General features: G+C 37.3%; 1 protein-coding gene across 1 annotated transcript in view; it reads right to left on the bottom strand.

Annotated features, from left to right (window-relative positions):
• The window catches only part of sema5a (sema domain, seven thrombospondin repeats (type 1 and type 1-like), transmembrane domain (TM) and short cytoplasmic domain, (semaphorin) 5A), a 231,168-nt gene extending 212,707 nt beyond the window's left edge, over positions 1-18,461 (bottom strand). Inside the window, exon 1 of the mRNA XM_053674919.1 lies at positions 18,332-18,461. The gene's annotated coding sequence lies outside the window, so the exon portion shown is untranslated. The remainder of the gene's footprint in view (positions 1-18,331) is intronic.
• Between the last annotated feature and the right edge of the window lie 1,901 nt (positions 18,462-20,362).

Raw genomic sequence — 20,362 nt, forward strand, 5'->3', positions numbered from 1 at the left:
AGTGAAAATAACTGCTAGCAGAAAGCAAACCTGCATTGGCGTTTTTGCCATATATTTTCTTCATATTCAGTCTAACTCCTTCTCTACGTATTATCATCTCTACTGTAGTTAGTATTGTTTTGCCAGTAAAGAATATAGCTATTTGACAATACTGCATAAGCTTTAACCAGATGATGGAGCAAAAGTATTTATTGGTAATGGATACTGACTTGTGTACCCAAGTCTATTTGGTGTATGACTGTATGGAATAACAAAAGCCAGAAATCAAGTGGCTCATTTCTATGGCTCAGAGTGATTACTCCAGAAAGCCACTGTTTTTTTAACTTAAAATCCAATAATGATTCATTTTCACGATTCACCGTGGGTAAAGCGGTAGAGTGAGGCTCTGTAGGAGGAAGCTGCAGGTCAAATTTTTCCCTGTATGAAGCAATACTCATCATCAACTCCACTATCAACAATAATGTCAAAGTGAAAATGAATGTTTCATCTAAAGCAAAGTCATTCGTACAAAGTAAAGATTTCAAATCTCATTATTGCTTCCACTCATAACCAAGTTCTACCAAGAACTGGATTTGTCATTTATAATTATGCATGAGAATATACTGTATTTCCGTTTATTTAAAAAATGATGTAAATATAGATTTTAACTGGAAACAAGTATGACAGACCACATGTGCACGTAAAAGCTTGACACTGGCTTCTTGGGTTCTGCTGCATGATGAAGTATCAGTGAAGAGTGCATTAGAGCAAATGGCCCATTTACTGTATTGACACATCTATTGATCACCTTGTTCAGTATTACAGCTAGAACCAATCAATGCTACTCTCACACAGGATCACACAGGAAATTTACTCATAATATACAAAAGTTAAATGAAAGCTTATTGACAGCTAATTGGCTGTCAATAAAAACTGAACAACAGTTTACTATAGTTTCAATTACAAATCAGTTTTCTACGCAAGTTTTTAATGCATGTATTAAAATACAACAGTAGTCCATATAAGTCCACACAAATCAGAAATGATCAAATATATAGAACATTACTATGAATAGTACATCATTTGCAGATCTGGTGTACTGGATAAACGCATGTTGTACTGCACGCTGCTTTGGGTGTTTGTGAACCATTTGAAAACTCAGCCTATTTCCATCACATATATGCCACTATAATGGTTCCAAAACAATAAATCCAATACTGTGTGAACAGGCCATTCAGATAAGTAGACAGTCAGTGTGAGTTTGTGGTAGCGTACTATTTTGTATCCTAGTGCAAACAGCTGAAAATCCCTCATGTTTAAAAAAAAAAAAAAAAAAAAAAAATGCCAAGACTCAGCAGGTGAAACATTTTGATTTGGTCCAGCACCCAAATGTCTGTTCAAAAGCACTATTAAGTAAACACCGAAAGAACAAGTGTTAGCATTGTTGAATTTCTGTGTTTGGTGTTATTTTTAGATCCCTGAGCCAGACTGTCTCGAAACCACTTTTAGTTTGGCAAGGAAAAGCAGCAGGAAATTAGCAGAGCAGCACTCCTCCTACGCTATTTATCCATCCACAGCATGACAGTGAGAGACAAAGAGATCTCATCCAGCCTTTGGGTAAAATTACAATCATGGAGAGGTTGATATTCTGTTGAGGCGTTACAGTGCTAAGACATGTACACTCCTAACAAACACTGTTAATTGCTGTTGACACTTAAATGACTAACAGCTGATACTGGCTCAGTTATTCAACTACTTTTAATCAACCCGCTATGTTTAGATGGTAAGAACGCACACCGTTTCGGACTTGGGCATCTTGGTAGTATAGTGTGTAATTAGAGTAAGACACTACAGTTATATGGGGCAGTTTTTTAGATAATAGATATTACAATTAATCTTTGCCAGCTGATTGCAGATATTCCTAAAAGAACTTTTTTGTAATCAAACTTTTTTCAAAGATTTACATTTCTTTATGCAAACGAGGCTTCAGCTAATTAAATACGCATGCATTTTCATGCTCACAAAACCAAAAACCTTTTCTTTTGTTGCAGTTAGAATTAAAACATTTATTCGCACTGAAGACACTCACAAAAAAAAAAAAAAAAAAAGTTTTACAGAAAATTTAGTTGGAAAATCATTTCTTTGCATTTTTTTCATTTAATCAAGAAAACATTCACTTTCACAAGAAATATTTTTTAACATCTTTCGGTATAAAACTAAATGTAAAATCCATCTAATACCTATATTCTGAGAAGAATTCTTCTATACGGGGATAGGAATAAACATGTATGTTTTCATGAATGCAAGTCATGTGATTTATAAAGAATTTTAATATGTATATCATAATGACACATGCATTATCTTTGAATACCATGAAAGGTGACTGTGCAAAGTGGACAGAGCTCAAAGCCTTTGTCAAGTACAGGGTAGAAAAACAGTTAAATAACATTATTTCTATTGCTACAGTCTAAAAGAAGACATGCCATAGATGCGATTTGTCCAGAAATCTGAAAAAGATTCATTTCTAGTTGTTGTGTCTTGCCTGCAAACCAAGAGAAGGCATTCAGAGCTATTAATTGTTTATACAATCAATCTAACAGGGCACACCTGTCAGTCACATGTTCCAATATTTTTTTGAACACTTGATAAATGGGTGGGTTCAAGCAAAAAATATTCTGAGTTGTTTAACATGTGTACATGTAAATATCAGGAAATGAAAGCTGAAATTCTGATCTATCGTCTCATATTCATTGTTTGATCTCAAACTCGAATGCCTTCAGTGTATAGCAAAAATAATAGAACTGACTTTGCTGTTCCGATACTTTCAGAGGGGACTGTAAGCATGGGCAATTAAAAACACTCTCTTGTCATGACATCCTTCCTCAGGGTGAAAAGCAGCACTTCCTGTCTGAACTTTGTGATCTTTCAACAACATTATTCTGTCAGGCACTTTTCCTGGAAACTTATCACACTGGAAAAATCAGCTTTAGGCCTTTAAATATAAATGGCATTCACCTCCATGGGAGAAAATAGACTATCAATCCTCACTGCAGCTCAGATAAGCTATTATGTGTTCATGAGGAATTAGTCAACATGCTTTAAGTAGAGCAGATGAAGAATCGATGTCTGATCACATGGTCGTGATTTTCATTTCAGCGCTTTGAGAGGGAAGACGTTAGATGGCTTTGTATTGATTAGTGAGAGCTCTCGCTCTCATACGAACTGACAACGTCCCCCTACAGTCTAATGGCCTGGATACTGAAATCGCTTTCCCTGATGTTATTTAACCCTGTATGTTCTGTGCAAAACTGAATTTCACTACATGTGGCACGATTATTTCTCAATTATTTCTTCAAACATGAAACTTTACATGATTGGCGCAGTTTTTCTATTGACTCCGAGAGGTTTTTTTTTTTTTTTGCATTTTCAATTTGAGATCAATATCAGAACTGTAAGATTAGGCTAGTCATGCAATCCAGACTTCCATCTTCGCTAGTAACATGAAAAGCGTGAATCCTATTCAACAAGAATTCTGTAGCTAATATTTTGTGTTCACAGTATATAAAATGTGTGTGTGTTTGCACTGTATATTGCACAAATGATTCTATGTACCAATTGGGCCTCTATTTCTGACAGGCTTGTTTATATTGATCATTACTGGCATGAAGAGAAGATAGTTTTGGGGATTTTAAAATCTGTATTTATAGTGAATCTAAACGGATGGCCTGGAACAAAGAAACAGAACGCTGCAAAGTAGTACACGCCACAGGATGGTTGAGACAGAGTCTTAGCTATACTGAGCTCCCATATGAGTCTATTTCATATCTGACAGGACAAAAAGAAGAACAAGTGTTCATCTGTCCTCCTCTGTCACTTTGTGGTCGCCTTTTAGTCTAGTGAGCATTTCACCCGTCATCTGATCCACTAAAACATAACAAAAACCGAACTGGGGTCGAGACGCAGAGTTTAACGGCGCATTTCAATTTCACAAAGGGGGGAAAAAGGATCAATGCACCAGGAGGAAGGCAATAGTTATGAATCACCTCATGAGTCACTGACATTTTACCGAGGGTGGAAATCTTGATGGCATTTCATGTCAGACAGCGAGCAGAATAAAGCAGGTTCCATTATCATAATTCTTGAAAAGGTGACAAATAAGGCATTCCTGAATTTCAAATACAGTTTAGAGAGTTGGAAGTGAAAACAGCTGATGTGGGAAATAAAAGAAAAAACCTCCAGAGACTGAAGTGAATAATATTAACGGGCAAGAAAAGAGCACGAAGAACAGATATTAAACGAAAGGCTTATAGAATGCTATATCCGGTGTTTATTTTCAGTCTATGGCATTAAAATGGCACAAATGGCAATAAAATCACTAGAATGCACATCTAGCTAGTGTTTTTACTACGTCAACGTCAACCTTGTTAAGAAAGACTGCAAATGCTTGGACACACAGAATCCATACTAACCAAACGTTTTAACAGTTATTATGTTATTTTCAAATGTTTTAGCGCCTGTCAGCAGCCAATCGATTTAACACGCATGAAGTGTTCATGTCATTATATAAAGCTAACTAGGTGCTGAAAATGCGCTATTTTATCTGTAACACAGAACTAAAGAACATGTGTGTTTATTCCGGTGTCCACTGTCAGACTACAGCTGAGTGGGTACAGCACTATGCTAACCGCTAATGAGCCAATTATCAAGCATGAAAAGGGCTAGCTAATGAATAGGCTACAAAAGTGCAAATTAGCAAATTAGTAGTCCCAAACTACATCCATGATCTATTTTTTTTTTTTTCTTATTCGATATTTTTATAATTACTTATAGAGACACAGCTTCTCTCTTTTTTTAATTAGTAAAGAAATCACCAAACTGAATTAGTTTGTGAACTTTCTTGGTTTACTCAGACTTTTGGGCCCTGCTGTCGCTTTATGGTGTTGTGAAGTTGCTCGTGCAGCATCTTTGCTGGTCACTGTGGAGACATTTAATTGCTACAAACCTACAGGTGGACAATATTGGGCCTAGATATTGAGAACAATCAGAAAAAAAACTTAAATGTGCATAAATGTGTACTCTAAAGAACACAGTCGAGGTCATAATTTTACATACGCCTGCAAAATGTTAGTAATTTTTTTTTAATAAGAGGGATCAGAAAAATGGATTTGTTGTTTATTTAATACAACCCTGAATACGCTATTCCACATAACAGGTGTCTACGTATAGTCTGCAAGACACAATAATAACTGAAATTACACAAATGAACCAGTTAAAAAGTTTTCTTAATACTGTGTGTCGTTACCTGGATAATCAATTTTTATATTTTGTGAAAGTTATTCACGAGTCCCTTGTTTGTCCTGAGCAGTTAAACTGCCCACTGTTCTTCAGAAAAATCCTCCAGGTCCTGCACATACTTTGTTTTTCCAGCATTTTCGGCATATTTGACCCCTTTCCAACAGCGGCTATATAATGTTGAGGTCCGTCTTTTCACACGTTCACAGCACAATTGAGGGACTCGCACATAACTATTTCAAAAGGAGCAAAAATTGGTCTCATCTGAGATGGACAGTAGCACAGTGGAATCGTGTTTTGTGGTCCGACAAGTCAAATAGTTTTTGGACAAAACAGCCGATGTGCTTTCCGGGCCAAAGAGGAAAAGGGCCATCAAAGCTGTTATCAGCGACAGGTCCAAAAGCCAGCATCTGTCATAGTGTGAGGTGTGTCAGTGCTCACTGAATTTTCAAATGGCTCTTTTGGTTTGTTTTCTTGCATTTTCCTACTGTCCAACTGGGTTGTAAATCAGAACATTAATGATGCTGTCTTTTAAATGCAATTTAGGAACTAGTTCTAAGAGTGTGTGTGTGTGTGTGTGTGTGTGTGTGTGTGTGTGTGTGTGTGTGTGTGTGTAAGACAGACAGCAAGAAAGAAAGAAAGAAAGAAAGAAAGAAAGAAAGAAGGGGAAGTGACAGACAAGCAATTTTTATTAAAAAAAAGATTCTCTCTCTCTCTCTCACTCTCTCTCTCTCTTTCGTCTGTCTTTGCATATCTCCATCTCTTATCCATCTCAGTCTGTCTCTATTTCATAACTGTCAGTCTGTCCACTTCTCTCTCCTCTCTTTGGTCCTATTTCCTCTTTTCTATCTGCCTTCTTCCATCTCTGTCTTTTCATTTCTTTCTGTCTCTCTTTCTATTTCTCTCCCTCCTCTCTTCAGTCGTCCACCTCTGTCTCCTTATCTCACCTTGTGACTTTCTCTCTGATCATCTCTCTCTGTATTTTCTGTCAGCCTGTCTATGTCACTCTCTTTTATCCGTCTCTTTTTCTCTAACTCTCTCAATCTTTCTCTATCTGTCTCTCTCTCTCTCTCTCTCCTGTCTGTCTGTTTGTCCCTTTTCCATCTCTTTCCACCAGTGTTTCGTCTGTCTCTCCACCGTAAACAGGAATCTCATTAAAGCAGCCTGAATAAACTCACAGCAGCTCTGATGGGTGAGACGGATGAGACCTCTATTAGTGGTGGAGAAAAGTCCCTCCCTATTTAACTGGTTATCACTCTGCCTGTTTTATAACACCACTGCGAACACACACACACACACACACACACACACACACACACACACACACACACACACATGCGCGCTAAGCAGGATTTGTTAACAAGATTTCACACACACCGTGTAGGATTCTGATGGGTGGGAATTGGAGTTTTTACGGTTTGGTGTTACAGTAAATACGGTGAAGAGACGAACCTACAGTTTTGCACACACACACACACACACACACAAAACCAATGAACATACACTCATGTACACAACATGATGCACAATATTGTTTTCATGTCACTATGCTGCGTTCCGTTCAGAAATGCACTGCTAAGGTATGCAGTATTTTTCTACACACTCAACAGCCAGTTGACTGAGATAATTTTCTGCTCAGCATGCTTGTAAAGAGTGGTTGTTTGAGTTATGGTAGCCTTCCTGTCACTTCAAACCAGTCTTGCAATTCTCTCAAAAATGTGTTTCCACCCACAAAACTGCTGCTCACTGGATGTTTTTTTTTCTGCACAATTCTGTGTAAACTCCAGAGATTACCGGTTTCTGAAATACTTAAACTGGGGAAGGGGGGACTGAGTCCGGGGAGTGAATTTCAAGTGAGTTCTATTTACATTTTTTCAGGAAATAAAAAGGGTTCCTATTTTTATTCCACTCTAAAGCCTACGACAGACTACGAAAGCGAGTTCTGCACATAAGCATGTTGATATCACATATTGATATAGTGATAAATGATTATGCGATACACTTTTCTGAGATATCATTGGTATGGTGATGTATTCTCGATTTAATAAGTACAAATTTAATGGGACTGAATGGATGCCGTTTATTTGATGTATTTTTTTTTTAACTGTCTTTGTAGGCATTAAAGAAAAGTATCAAAGTCAGTGTTCAAACTCAGTTTAACGTTTTTTTGATTTTACTACTGTTTTGCAGAAAGTCTGTTAGCTAAATTATATATCGTGATACACATCGTGTATCAGGATATGATATTTTTGTCATATCAAAATCCATCCATTCATTTTCTATACCGCTTTTCCTACAGGGTCACAGGGAACCTGGAGCCCATCCCAGGGAGCATGGGTCACAAGGCGGGGTACACCCTGGACAGGGTGGCAGTCCATCGCAGGACACATTTACATATCCATACATACATTACGGACACTTTGGACATGCCAATCAGCCTACTATGCATGTTTTTGGACTGGGGAGGAAACCAGAGTACCCAGAGGAAACCCCCGCAGCACAGGGGAACATGCAAACTCGTCACACACAGGGCAGCGGCGGGAATCGAACGCCCGACCCTGGAGGTTTGAGGCGAACGTGCTAAACATAACCGTGTGCCTGTGATTTGCTTTGCAGCCAGCACTTTTTTCAAAGTTGCTGTTATGGAAAATTAATTAGCGACTACTGACCAATCAGAAGGTTGTTTTGAGAAATGGTTTGAGATGAGTGTGTGATGATTTAAGCCCGAAGTTTGCCCAATAAAAAAAGTTAAAGCAACTAGTGGGAAATGGTACAAATATGCACAACATGCATTTTTGTACTGCTAAATAATGCAGTTGGAAAATAATATGTCAAACAAGCTTACACACACACACACACACTGCAGGACCTCACATTTTTTCGAAATCTTTCTAGTCAATGTCTAATGATCTGGTCACTATAGCAACATTGCTGAACCTTTGCAAGCAGCATCAGTGATTATAAATCTTCGCTTTATAAATTTTCTTTCATCCACCTCCAATTGTGTCCCTGGACACTTCACATTTTTCATGGAAGGTCTCAGTTTAGTCATGGCAATGTGTCTGTTCCAGATCAACTGGTGTCCAGTGTCCAGTTCTGACCACTGACTTCATCTCCATGACTGGCAGTGTTGAGAGTAACGCATTAATGAGTAATTACTGTTACTCTAATTGAATTACTTTTCCCCTGAAAAATGCAATGTAAAGGATTACTCTTCATTTTTAAGTAATTTCATTACAGTTACATATATGTACTTGCATTACATACTGTGCAGACTTTTCTGCATAAAACAATATTTAAAATCTAAATTTATCATTTAACTCGGCCCATTTACATCCGTTAATTCACTCAAGTTCAAGGATATCAGCAGAAACAAGTGGCTGTTTTGCTACCTGGAAAATTCACATTACTTCATTTTTTTTGACACATGTAGACAGGAACATCATGGTAAAATGTAAGTTATGTCCTGGGGAAAAAAAAAAACACTGTTGGCCTCTCTCTCTGAAGTAGTAGCTCTTTTTTTATATCGTAGACACTTTACATTTATCTTACTAAAGCTATGTTTAATAGGCTATAGCATTCCATGTTTGACTCAAATTTAAAGGAACAAAAGATTTTCATTTGTATTGTCCATGTGGTCAAGGTTGATACAGATTTTAAGGAGTAATTAGTCATGAATTACTTTTAAAAGTACAATTACTTTTCAGACAATCAGTAAATAATCTAAATGCAACATTGATGATGTAATTAGTAATAAGTAATGAATTACTTTTTTGAAGTAACTTACCCAACACTGCTATCTTTTAGTATTTATACTGTTACTGGTGTTACTGTAAAAAAAAAAAAATACTAGCATGATCATTTTGAACATCACGAGAAAATGAGATATTCTCGATTTTGAGAATTCTCAAATCTGATTGGTCGGAGTGTTGATTAATTTTCTATAACAGCAACTCTGTGTATAATGTAAGGTTAATAAATCTATAGCAGTTAGAGGAAACATGTCAGTGTACATATTTTTAAGCTTTCTGTAAGGAGACATTTATTTAGCATTTACTTGATGAGTCTCATGTGTCAGCACCTAATTTTCTGCCACAGGAGGCTTCAGGACAGAGGACATTGTGCTTTTGTTGTTGTTGTGGGGTTTTCCCCCCATCTTATTAACTTCAGTGGAGAGAAATAGAAAGACTGGTGAGGGAACGACTGTTTACAGTTGCTATAACTAAAGTGATAACAGGAAATATTATCACATTCTACAACAATAAAGGTAACTATAAATGGATACTTGTACAGCCTGTCGTTGGCAGCTTGTTGTGGCGTATGAGTAATAAAACACATGCTCTTATTGGAAAATAACAACTTCAGGGTGGTAACTGCCTGAAGCCATCACACCACTCAGTTGTTTATTGTTTTCCTATAGCAGCATGCCCCGTTATGTTTTATTGCTTACAAAGCATTCTTAAATTTATGAAAAAGTTATGGGGTGACATCTGGAGACTAAGAGGTTAAGTCCCAGTGATACTGCAGATCTATCTGTGAAAGAAAATAGTTGTGCTCTTTGGATGGGAAGGACAGTCTTGCCCATTCCCCTGTTGATCAGATCAATGCCAGATGACAGCAAGTATTTATCTAGTGAACAAAATAGAGCAGTTAGCACTCTCCTTTGAATGAAGGCTGCAGCAGTTTCAAAAGTCACAGTGGCTTCAAGTGTATTGGAGGAAGAGTATACCACTTGATGAAATTATGGCAACATATCCCTCATTTCACCTCTGAAACATCAATGTAATTCGGTCAAAATGACCAGTTAATAATATTTATTAGCGGTTCAAGCACTGAAACACTGTTGTTTTTGTAAGTATTATTATTATTAGGGATGCACCGAATGTTCGGCAACCGAAATAAGTGAAAAGGCCGAATAAATTTAACCGAACAATGAATTGTTTGGTGATGCGACCAAATAGCCTAGCAACCAGAGTGAGATGCGCGAATGTCACGACCTCCACTTCCGGCAGCGCGGAGAGATGAGGGGGCGCGCGCATGCACGAGCGCATGCTCTTCGGATGTTGAAAACCATGACACTGTTTACCGTGGACACGTGTGTTTGTTTTTTTTCTGTTCCGGAGTATTCTGTCACGTCGCAAGACGTAAGGGAGTAGAGTACGGAAGTAGGTAAATACGTATTTATTTAAGGGCAGGCAGACAAATCCAAATCGTAATCCAAAAAACGTAGTCACGACAGGCAAAGGGTCGGGCGATCGGCAAACTGGGGCAAAGCAGGAATCAGAGCATAAATGGGGCAAAGCAGGAATCAGAGTCGCAGTCACAGAAAACAGGGTCACAACACAAAACAAGAAACATGAACTAGTACTATGGACTGGGAGCGGAGAAACCAGCAGGGACTAAATGAACTAATCTATAGTTTAAACTAACTAAATCTATCAAGGAACATAACATTAACAACGTATCTAACTATCCTATATCCACTCTAATACTGCGCGAGGTGTACAGGGACGTGAGCGGTGTATATCCCCAATATAATCAGCCGTATAGAACCCAATAGAACCATTTTCTGCACTCTTGTCAATGCACTTTTTTGTTGTAGGCTACAGTGTGTTCCATTCTTTCAGCAGTCAGTTACAGGCCTAACATCGGCTATTCAAGGGGGGCTCAAAGACGAGCACATCAAAATATTTTTATTTTACTCATTTATTTATTTAAAGTTATATTGCGCCTTGTTGGTAGCCTATTCCTGCTGGAATGAAAAAAAAATGTTCAGTGTTAAATAAATATTTTGAAATTGTAGATTTTGTAATTGATTTTTTTCTTTGAAAAGCAAGACAAAATACTAAAAAGCATATTTTGACTATTTAATTTATGCAATGGTGAAAAAAATGGTAAAATAAATGGGAAAAAAACGTGTTCGGTATTCGGCCTTCAGCTTTCGGCCAAGTTTTTCCTTATATTCGGCTTCGGCCGAGAATTTTCATTTCAGTGCATCCCTTATTATTATTATTATCATACCCTAAAACTGATCAAGTGTCCTATATCATTGGAATCCTTGACTCAACAAACACTGAACAAAACGTATATCTCTCATTTATGGGGCGGCTGTGGCTCAGTTGGTAGAGTGGGTTGTCCACTAATTGTAGGGTTGGTGGTTTGATTCCCGCCCCATGTGACTCCACATGCTGAAATGTCCTTGGGCAAGACACTGAACCCCAAGTTGTTCCTGATGGCAAGTTAGCGCCTTGCATGGCAGCTCTGCTACCATTGGTGTGTGTGTGTGTGAATGGGTGAATGAGACACAGTGTAAAGCATTTTGGACAAAAGCGCTATATAAGTGTGCCATTTACCATTTAATTTCCGCCATATTGGTTTTTTCAAAGCCTACTATCGCGAACTATTCCTAAACTGTTCATCTGATTGGAACCAAACCCGTGCAGAAGAATTCTCTTCTGGAAGAGTCCCATTATTAATGATTATCAAAAAATCTTGATCTTTTTATTTTACAGCATGTCAAAACACCAAAAAGTGGGCATGGCCGCTTTTACTTAAATGGCTATTGACTCTTAAAGGAATGAGCTATTTTCATCAAAATTATCACTGACACGTAAAAATTACTGAGCATAACCAGTAGGTGACACTATAATAGGGAAAAAAAAAAAAACATTAAATTGGTTCTAAGGACATGAGGACAGTTGTGAATCTTGAAAAACAGGGCAGCCAATCAATGTTCAGCACCTATTAGACAAGATAAACGAAGGTTGATATATCTTAAAATTATCCTGCTTTTTCATCTGATTTAGGTGATTACAGGCTTGCACAATATTAAGTAATATCTTTTTACACATGTCCTTAAAGGCCCTAAAGTGCTGGATCCCCAATAATTGCTGCTTATAGCCATATTTGATATTATTATTATTTTATAAAGTGTCTCTAGATAGATAATGCTAACAAATGTATCAGTAATGCATTTAGCCATGCTGACTAAAATAAAACAAACCATCAAGCTGAAAAGTGTGGCAGCCTGTTTGACACTGTATCATAGCTGAATCCAAATGATTGTAGAGAATTTCTATTTTTAAATCCATCAAGAGAAACTTCAGAAACAGTCTCAGCTCAGAGCTCTAAGGAATCTCAGCAACTCATACACTATGCAAATGTGTCACATTTACTCATTTTGTATCTGTATTCTGCCTTGAATATAGTAAATATATTGATTCAGTCTGTTTTATTCTGTCATGTTAGAAGTTCTGATAGTTCACAGTGATTTCCTTTTAAGTATTTCACAGACGTATTAAGCAAAAAATGGCTGTGCTTTGTTGAACTCGACTTTAATTGGGTGCATAAGTCATATCAAAATCTCCAGGAAAAGACACTTGCACTTCCAAAACTGAATCAAATACAAAAGAGCTGAACAATGCAAACACAACTGAATAAAAAAAAGCAGAGGACATAGTTTACAAGTACAAAGGCATCATCACATGCCCATTTAACTTGATTCATGACAAACCATCCATCTATTTTCTATACTACTTATCCTACACAGGGTCACGGGGAGCCTGGAGTCTATCCCAGGGAACTCAGGGCACAAGGCAGGGGACACCCTAGACAGGTTTCCAATCCATCGCAAGGTGAAAACACATTCACACACTACGGACAATTTGGAAATGCCAATCAGCCTACAATGCACGTCTTTGGACTGGGGTAGGAAATTCGAGTACCTGGAAGAAACCCCCGAAGCACGGGAGAACATCCAAACTTTTGAACCCCCAACCCTGGTGGTGGGAGGCAAACGTGCTGACCACAGACCTACGTTTGCATGTATTTATGAATAATTCAATCCACAGGGTTGTAATGGCAGTGAATAGAAAATCCTCACTTCAATAAACTTCAGTATTACTTTAGAGTTTTTATGGAATTTAGGATTACGCATACATTGCAAAAGCGGAAGAAGATTAAAAGAGAAGAAAAAAACAATGGAATTCCAACAACTCATTCAGAATTCAGCATTTTTCTGCTGAATCTTTTTCATCTTTTGTCCTTTGTGACTTCAACAACTCCATCTCCACAAGGACCCAAAATAACAGAACCATCTGGATAAGGGTCACTTTCTGGCGCAGTCTCAGCAGAGGTAATTATACATGTGCTCTATAGAGAATTTCAAGTTAAAGTTAGAATTAGGAATGTGAGCACTTTTAAAGCAAATACAGTCTTGCTTTGTTGAAGCACTGAAAGCAAACTTGGAAAAAAAAAAAAATTTTTAGCATGCACAGATCCTGAGAAAACTCAGTAATGCTTTCCTTGAAGCCTGAACTAATTGATACAGTTACGGTCGGAAGTTTACATACACTCATCAAGAACATGAATGTAATAGCAATATTGGGCTTTCAGTAATATCTTTGAACTGTTCTTTTTCCGGGGCAGAATGACTGTACAAAATACATCTTTAATTAAAAAAAAACAAAAACAATGGTGTGTGTTGGTCAATCCAATGAGTGCTGTCAAACCCTTTTTATGTTGGCACAGAGAAGCTGCCAGCTGTAGTCGATCATGATCACTAACAGGAAATTAAGAGGCATTGGTCTTGGCCAATTAAATGACATTTTGCAACTTTCAGCACCACTGAATTAATAATCTAAGTGTTTGTATGTATACTGTAGACTCTGTATGTATAATTTCGGTCCTGTGTTGAATACAGATAACCCCAAATGAATTAAAGAACCAAATTCTTGTTTTTTTTGTTTGTTTGTTTTTTGTTAAAGGTATATGTTGTACAATCATTCTGCACCAGAAAAAGAAAAATTAAAATAAATTATTGAAAGGCCAATATTGCCATGACATTCATGTCCATGATGAGTGTACAGTATGTAAACTTCCGACCTCAACTAAGTCTCTTAACTGTGCTTAATATTGTAGGTAGTTTGGTCACAGTGCCAGGTGAACATTTTATAAACTCATATAAAGCATCATAAATCTGTCAATAAATTGCTATCATTGATTTCCTTGCTATCATTAATTCCATGCCTACAGGGGAAGGCATGTTCTGGAGTGTAAATCAGCCATTCCTCCTAATTATTTGTCACTTCTGGAGAAAAAAAAAAAAAAAAGGAAATTACAAATACAGTAATTAAGGCACTTAAAAATCATGTGTCTTTAAATAGTCATCCACGAATAAATTATAATACTGTATTCGAATTTTAATATGACTAACAGAAGGTTGGTGAGGTTTTAAAAGAATAGTTTGATGACATCTTTCGTGTTTGCTTCTTTAGATTTGAATCCTTTCTTGTAGTACAACTTATAAGATATTTTCAATCAGTATAAACATATTAATTATTTTATCACCACAAGTGTGTTATAAGAGTAATCTAGACACTGTTGGGTTTCTGTGTGTAGAGTATAATGACTCAGTGTTTAGCTGCTGGTGAGCAGGGTGATGGGAAATGGGAGGTGTGTGAATATCTATAATCTATAACTATAATGTTTGTAATTTCATATACAGTACTAACTTTAATATTAACTATAATCATATATTTAATAGACAAAATTGACTTCCAGTACAATTCCACTTTCATGTTTTAATATGAGATAACATAGCATAGAGAAGTAGATATACTGTATGATTTGGGTGTGAATTTATGGAACAGATTTTAAAACTGATAAAAAATGTTTTCACTGCTCGACTACATGTGTGGTAAAGGGGAAACTGTAAATGAAAGTTTTTTGCCAATCTTTGCTTTACATTTTCACTGCTTTTAAATTTATAATACTTACATGACTTGGAGCACTCAGTGGTGCTCTTATAAATGTTCTTAATGCTTCATTTTGTAATGCTTATTAATATTAAAATATTAAACAGTGCAGGCACCAAAGGAACTTGTGATGAACAATTTGTGATATATGTTTTTTATTGTCAGTTTCAGCTTTATGAGGAATTGTTAATCCCTAATTATCTTATAATTAGATTGCTCACATTATTGTTATTAACCAAGAATACTCATAAAGCCTCACAGTACTAAAGCTTTATGGGTACGGGCCTTAGACCAGGGCAATATAACAGTATTATATCAGTATCGTGACCCACTGTGACTCACAGCAGCAAATAGCTGGTTGGCCATCGGTCAAAAGTACTAGATTTTGTACCAGATGTTTTTTTTTTTTTTTAAATCACTCGTTCGTTCATTCATTCATTCATCATCTAGCTACTTTATCCTGGTCAGGGTTGCTGTGGATCTATAGTTTTTCCCAGGAACACATGGCATGAGATGGGGAATACACCATGCATGTACTCATTTACACCCATGGGTGATTCAGAGTAGCCAGGCATGTTTTTGGGAGGTGGGAGGAAACCGTAGAACCCAGTGGAAACCCAAACGGACAACATGCGTAACTCAATACAGACAGTAAAGACTGAGCTCAGGATCAAATCAGGCATACTGGAGCAGTGAGTCACCAACTCTGCTTACTGCACTAACAACACTGTGCCACTCATAATTTGTTTGAATATATATTGAATACATTTTTATGGCTTTTTAAACGTGGCACAAGTTGTAATTGACACTGGCAAAGATTTTTCAAGCATTTAAACGCCCAAATCCATGATACACACATCATATATCATGAAATTTCCTTCAAATGTTTTTTTCACATAACGCCTACCTCTAACGCCTACTTCTACCTCTTCACAGAAGGTGTTACTGAAACCAGGATATTAATATTCATAAGGATATGATGTGTTCAGTCATAACCAACTCTGTTTATTGCTCATTTTCATTTCGTTTTCCACTGAGCGTATGTGTGTGTGCTCATGTGAGGACGGGGTTCTCTGATGCTATTACACTTAATGACCTGAAAAACCATGTTGTGTTAACCATGACTGAAAGCAGCACACAAATCACAGATATGACACTGCTGGAAAATAATAGCAATAAATATCTCACCAAGCTTAACAATACGCTTACGGTTTATACAGCATGCTGAGAAATTGGTACTGATTGGAATGACTTCAGGATTATTGTAACTGCAGCTGTAGTGCAGCCTGGAAGCTCCAGTGCGTCAAAAGGAGATGCCGATCAAAGAAATCTGATGATATTGGACCTGTTTCATCCAAAAGCATTTTGTTGACATAGAAAGGTTTCGTGCTCTACTGCTTATGCATACTAGAGACCTTCAATAAGCATTCTTGTGTATTAAGGTCTATGAATGAAGATCTGTTAATGCCAAGAGGTAAAAGCTCTACAGCAGAAAATAATGAAACAATCCTATCAATTATTATTGTAATTTATTGTAATTCACCAAGTATGATGATATTCAATCCCAGATATCGTTATCCTTTCAGTTTTAAAGTGTTCATTGTATTTTTTAAATATATATATATATATATATATACAGGGTATTTTGGCAGCATTGTGGTGGTGGTGCCAGTTGACAGGTCTGGTTTGATCCTGGTTGGTGGTTTGAGTTTCTATGCATGTTCTCTTCGTGTTCACTTGAGTTTCTTTCAGGTTCTTCAGTTTCCCCTCACCTCCCAAATACATGCGTGTCGATGGATTGGTTCTGTTAAATTATGAACGAGTGCGTGAATGTGTGCGCATGGATGTGTGCACACAGGATCCACCCTGACCCTGGATAAAACACTTATTGATGAATGGATGAATGAATGCATGAATGAAGGAATATTTACTTTATTTTGTACCACTCATAGCCGTCTGTCAGTTTTACCCTGTTTATTTGCCCCTGTATATGAAGGCTGCTTTTTTCATAGAAAAAAAAAACATAAACCACACACTTAAAAATGCTGATGAGCTGAGATAAACATTTGGATTGCAAGTAATCAGGCAAAACTTGTCTTGTTAGGCATTACTTGGAGCTGATGTTTATTTCAGCATGAAAATGAATGCAATCCCTGTATTTCCCCAAATCCACTGTGCTTCAGAATGACAGATTCAGAACTAAACAGGAGGAGAGATCATATCCTGCGCAGAAATAAACAAACAAAAACCCAAGTGCTTGCACTTACATTAAATGAGGCTCAGTGAATTTTGAATGCATCATTTAGCAGATCAGCACAAAGAATCCATCAATACACCACTAAAATCAGATCAATCAAATTATAATATCAATAGGTTTAATGTAAATAGTGCACTTATTCATTCCAGACAGCATCAACAGCCATCGCACTTCATCCTCATGCAGAGCAAGAGAGGATGAGAAGAAAAGAACAGTTTGAATAAGAAAGCAATCTGATGAGCGTGCATTGTAAGGTGATACAGACTAAATATCGCACAACGTAGTACAGCGTGTATTATATTTTAGATTATATATGCAGCAGATTTAGAAACAAATAAAAACTGCTTCAGAGTGGAGCAGCAATAAAATCTGCAACAGCGCCACCATGTGGTCCATGTGCTCAACCAGCAGCTAGGAAATCCCTGATCTGGAAAAATCTCATCACTGAGTTTCAAATGCAAGGGGTATTTATTTGGAAGAAACACAATTTAAAAAAAAAATAAAAATAATAATAATAATAAAAATGACAATAAAGCAAATGTTAAAAACAAACAAACAAAACAAAAGTTAGGTGAGATTGCTCTAAAGACAACACAAATGCGCCATGGAACGCGCGTGCGCTATCAATGCTGTAATTCCAAAAAAAATAAATAAATAAAATGAATAAATAAATAAATAAATATACGATTTGGCACTATTGAAATGGTTCAATGGGGCTAACAGGTCGTGCTGTGTGCTACAGTTTGTATGCGTGTGATTTAATATACGTTGCCATTCCTCCGACTTGCACTGATCGGCTTTCAAAAGTCATTTAAGTGTTTGGGGGAAAACTTCGCGCACAATTCATTAATTCACTCCACAAAGTCCTTTCTCGCGTCCTATCAGCAAAACAGTCAGACTTTTGAGGCACTTGAAGGCGCATTCGGAAAAGCCGCCGCAGGTAAAGAGAGAGAGAGAGAGAGAGAGAGAGAGAGAGAGAGAGAGAGAGCGAGAGAGAGAGAGAGAGACGCGGCGATAAAGACGGACATAAAAGACTCGGGACACTTACCGACAGGACACCGGCGGAAAGAGGGATCATCTAGAGCAGAGGAAGAAGAAGATGAGAGGAGAGAGGGAAGCGGCTCAGGGCTGCAGTAATCCTGATAGAGGAGTGTGAGAGTGTGATCCGAGTGGCACAGGAGTCACTGAGAGAGTGAACACACACCCACCCACATACTCTGAAGAGAGAGAGAGAGAGAGGGAGAGAGAGAGAGAGAGAGAGAGAGAGAGAGAGAGAGAGAGAGAGAGAGAGAGAGAGAATGGAGATCCTTTTCTGAAGGATGTTGTAAGAACCTTTTAAGGCTCCAGTGAGAGAACCACTAGATTTAGTTATAGAGGAGATTAAAACAGACAGAACAGAGGGAGAAAAATAGAGTTACAGAGAAACAAAACAGAAGAAGAAGACGACATGAGAGGCTGAGGGAGAGAGAAGAGATGAAAGCATAAGAACGAGAAGAAGGGCACATGAAAGTAAGCATTAGGGAAAAGGGAATAAAGGAAAAACAGAAATGGAGTGATAGATGGTGATCAATGGATGTAGATATGGAGTGAACGGAGAAGGATAAAAATGTATAGTTTGGACGCAAGGCTCTTGGGGTTCTAAAGGGGTTCTATTTCGAGCCTTTTCTGCAAGAGAAAACTCTGTCTACAGTTCTACTAAGAACCTTTATGGGTTCAAATAGAAGAACCAATTTTTCCCTTAGAGTCTAGAAGAGAATAAAAAGAGAGGAAGTGAGAACGTTGGTGAGAAAGTCGGTGAGAAAGGGAGCGAGAAGCATAAAGGGAAAAAAGTGAGACACCAAAAAAAAAAAAAAAAACAAACAAAGAAAATTACAGACAGGGAGAGAGTGGATGAAAATAGAGAAATGAGAAGAAGGGGCTGAGAGAGAGGGGGGGGGGAGCATTAGAGAAAAGAAGTAAAGGGGAAAAGAGAAAAGGAGTAATAAATTTGATAGTCAACAAAAGATGTGGAAAAATAAAGGGAGAGAGCAGAAGGGAGAAAAGAGACAGAGAGAAGGGAGGAACATAGAGTTTCTAAAGTTAAAGGTTCTTGAGTCGCTAAAGGAGTTCTACTTGGAACTTCGGTTGTAAGGGTCATGGAATATTTATGGGCTTCAGAGAGTGAAACACTGGAAAAAAAACATGTAGTTTTTTTTTCAGAGAGAGAAAAGGAGAACTTTAGAACCTTAAGGGTTCCTCCCTTTCTCTTTTTCTCATTTGCTCCTTCTTTATTCCTCTCTACACTCTAAGGAGAACAAGTCTGAAGAAAAACAGTTTATGGAGAAATGCGAGATTGACAGACAAGAAGAAAAAAAAATGAAAGGGTAGAAGAGAGTAGAGGAAAAAAAAGAAAGAATGAGGGAGGACGGGAGTGAAAGAGAGAGGGAGAGAGTAAGCATTAGAGGGAAAAGAGAACAAGAAGAAACAGAAGCAGAGATAAACAGATAGAGAAATATATAAAGAGAGAGCACGAGAGAGAAATGTAAAGGGAAAATAAGCAAGTGAGATAAAAAAAAAAGAGAGAGAGAGAAGAATTAAATACAAGAAAGGCTGAAGAAGAGAAAATACAAGAAAAAGAGAGAGGAAAAGCAGAGAGTAATAGAAAATGTAGTGCAGTAACAAAGTAGAGAAAAACAGTGAGGATGAATGACAGGGAGAGACAGTAAGACAGAGGAGAAATCAGCAGGGAGGATGAAATGCATGGAGAGGAAAAATATATATAGCTAGGATAAACAGAGAGAAAACTGAGCAACATAAAGCTGTATTCGTAAGTTATTCTAATACTTCTTATAATTATTTGTAACCGGCTAACAGTGCCTTTATAAACTCTAACAAGTAAGAAATAGGTGTGCTGTAACAGGAAAATAATCAGTGATAGGGTGGTGTGATGCGGCTCAAGGTGAAATAGACTTGAGTTTCCTGTCCTGATATCCTGATGGTTTTTTTTTTTTTTTCCGCCTCAGCAATTTATACCCAACTGTCATCTTTTTTTTTTTTTTTTTATTAATGAATGATGCATCATGTTTTTTTAACAATTTAT

Source organism: Ictalurus punctatus, chromosome 23, assembly GCF_001660625.3.
Source record: "Ictalurus punctatus breed USDA103 chromosome 23, Coco_2.0, whole genome shotgun sequence".
Classification (NCBI taxonomy): domain Eukaryota; kingdom Metazoa; phylum Chordata; class Actinopteri; order Siluriformes; family Ictaluridae; genus Ictalurus; species Ictalurus punctatus.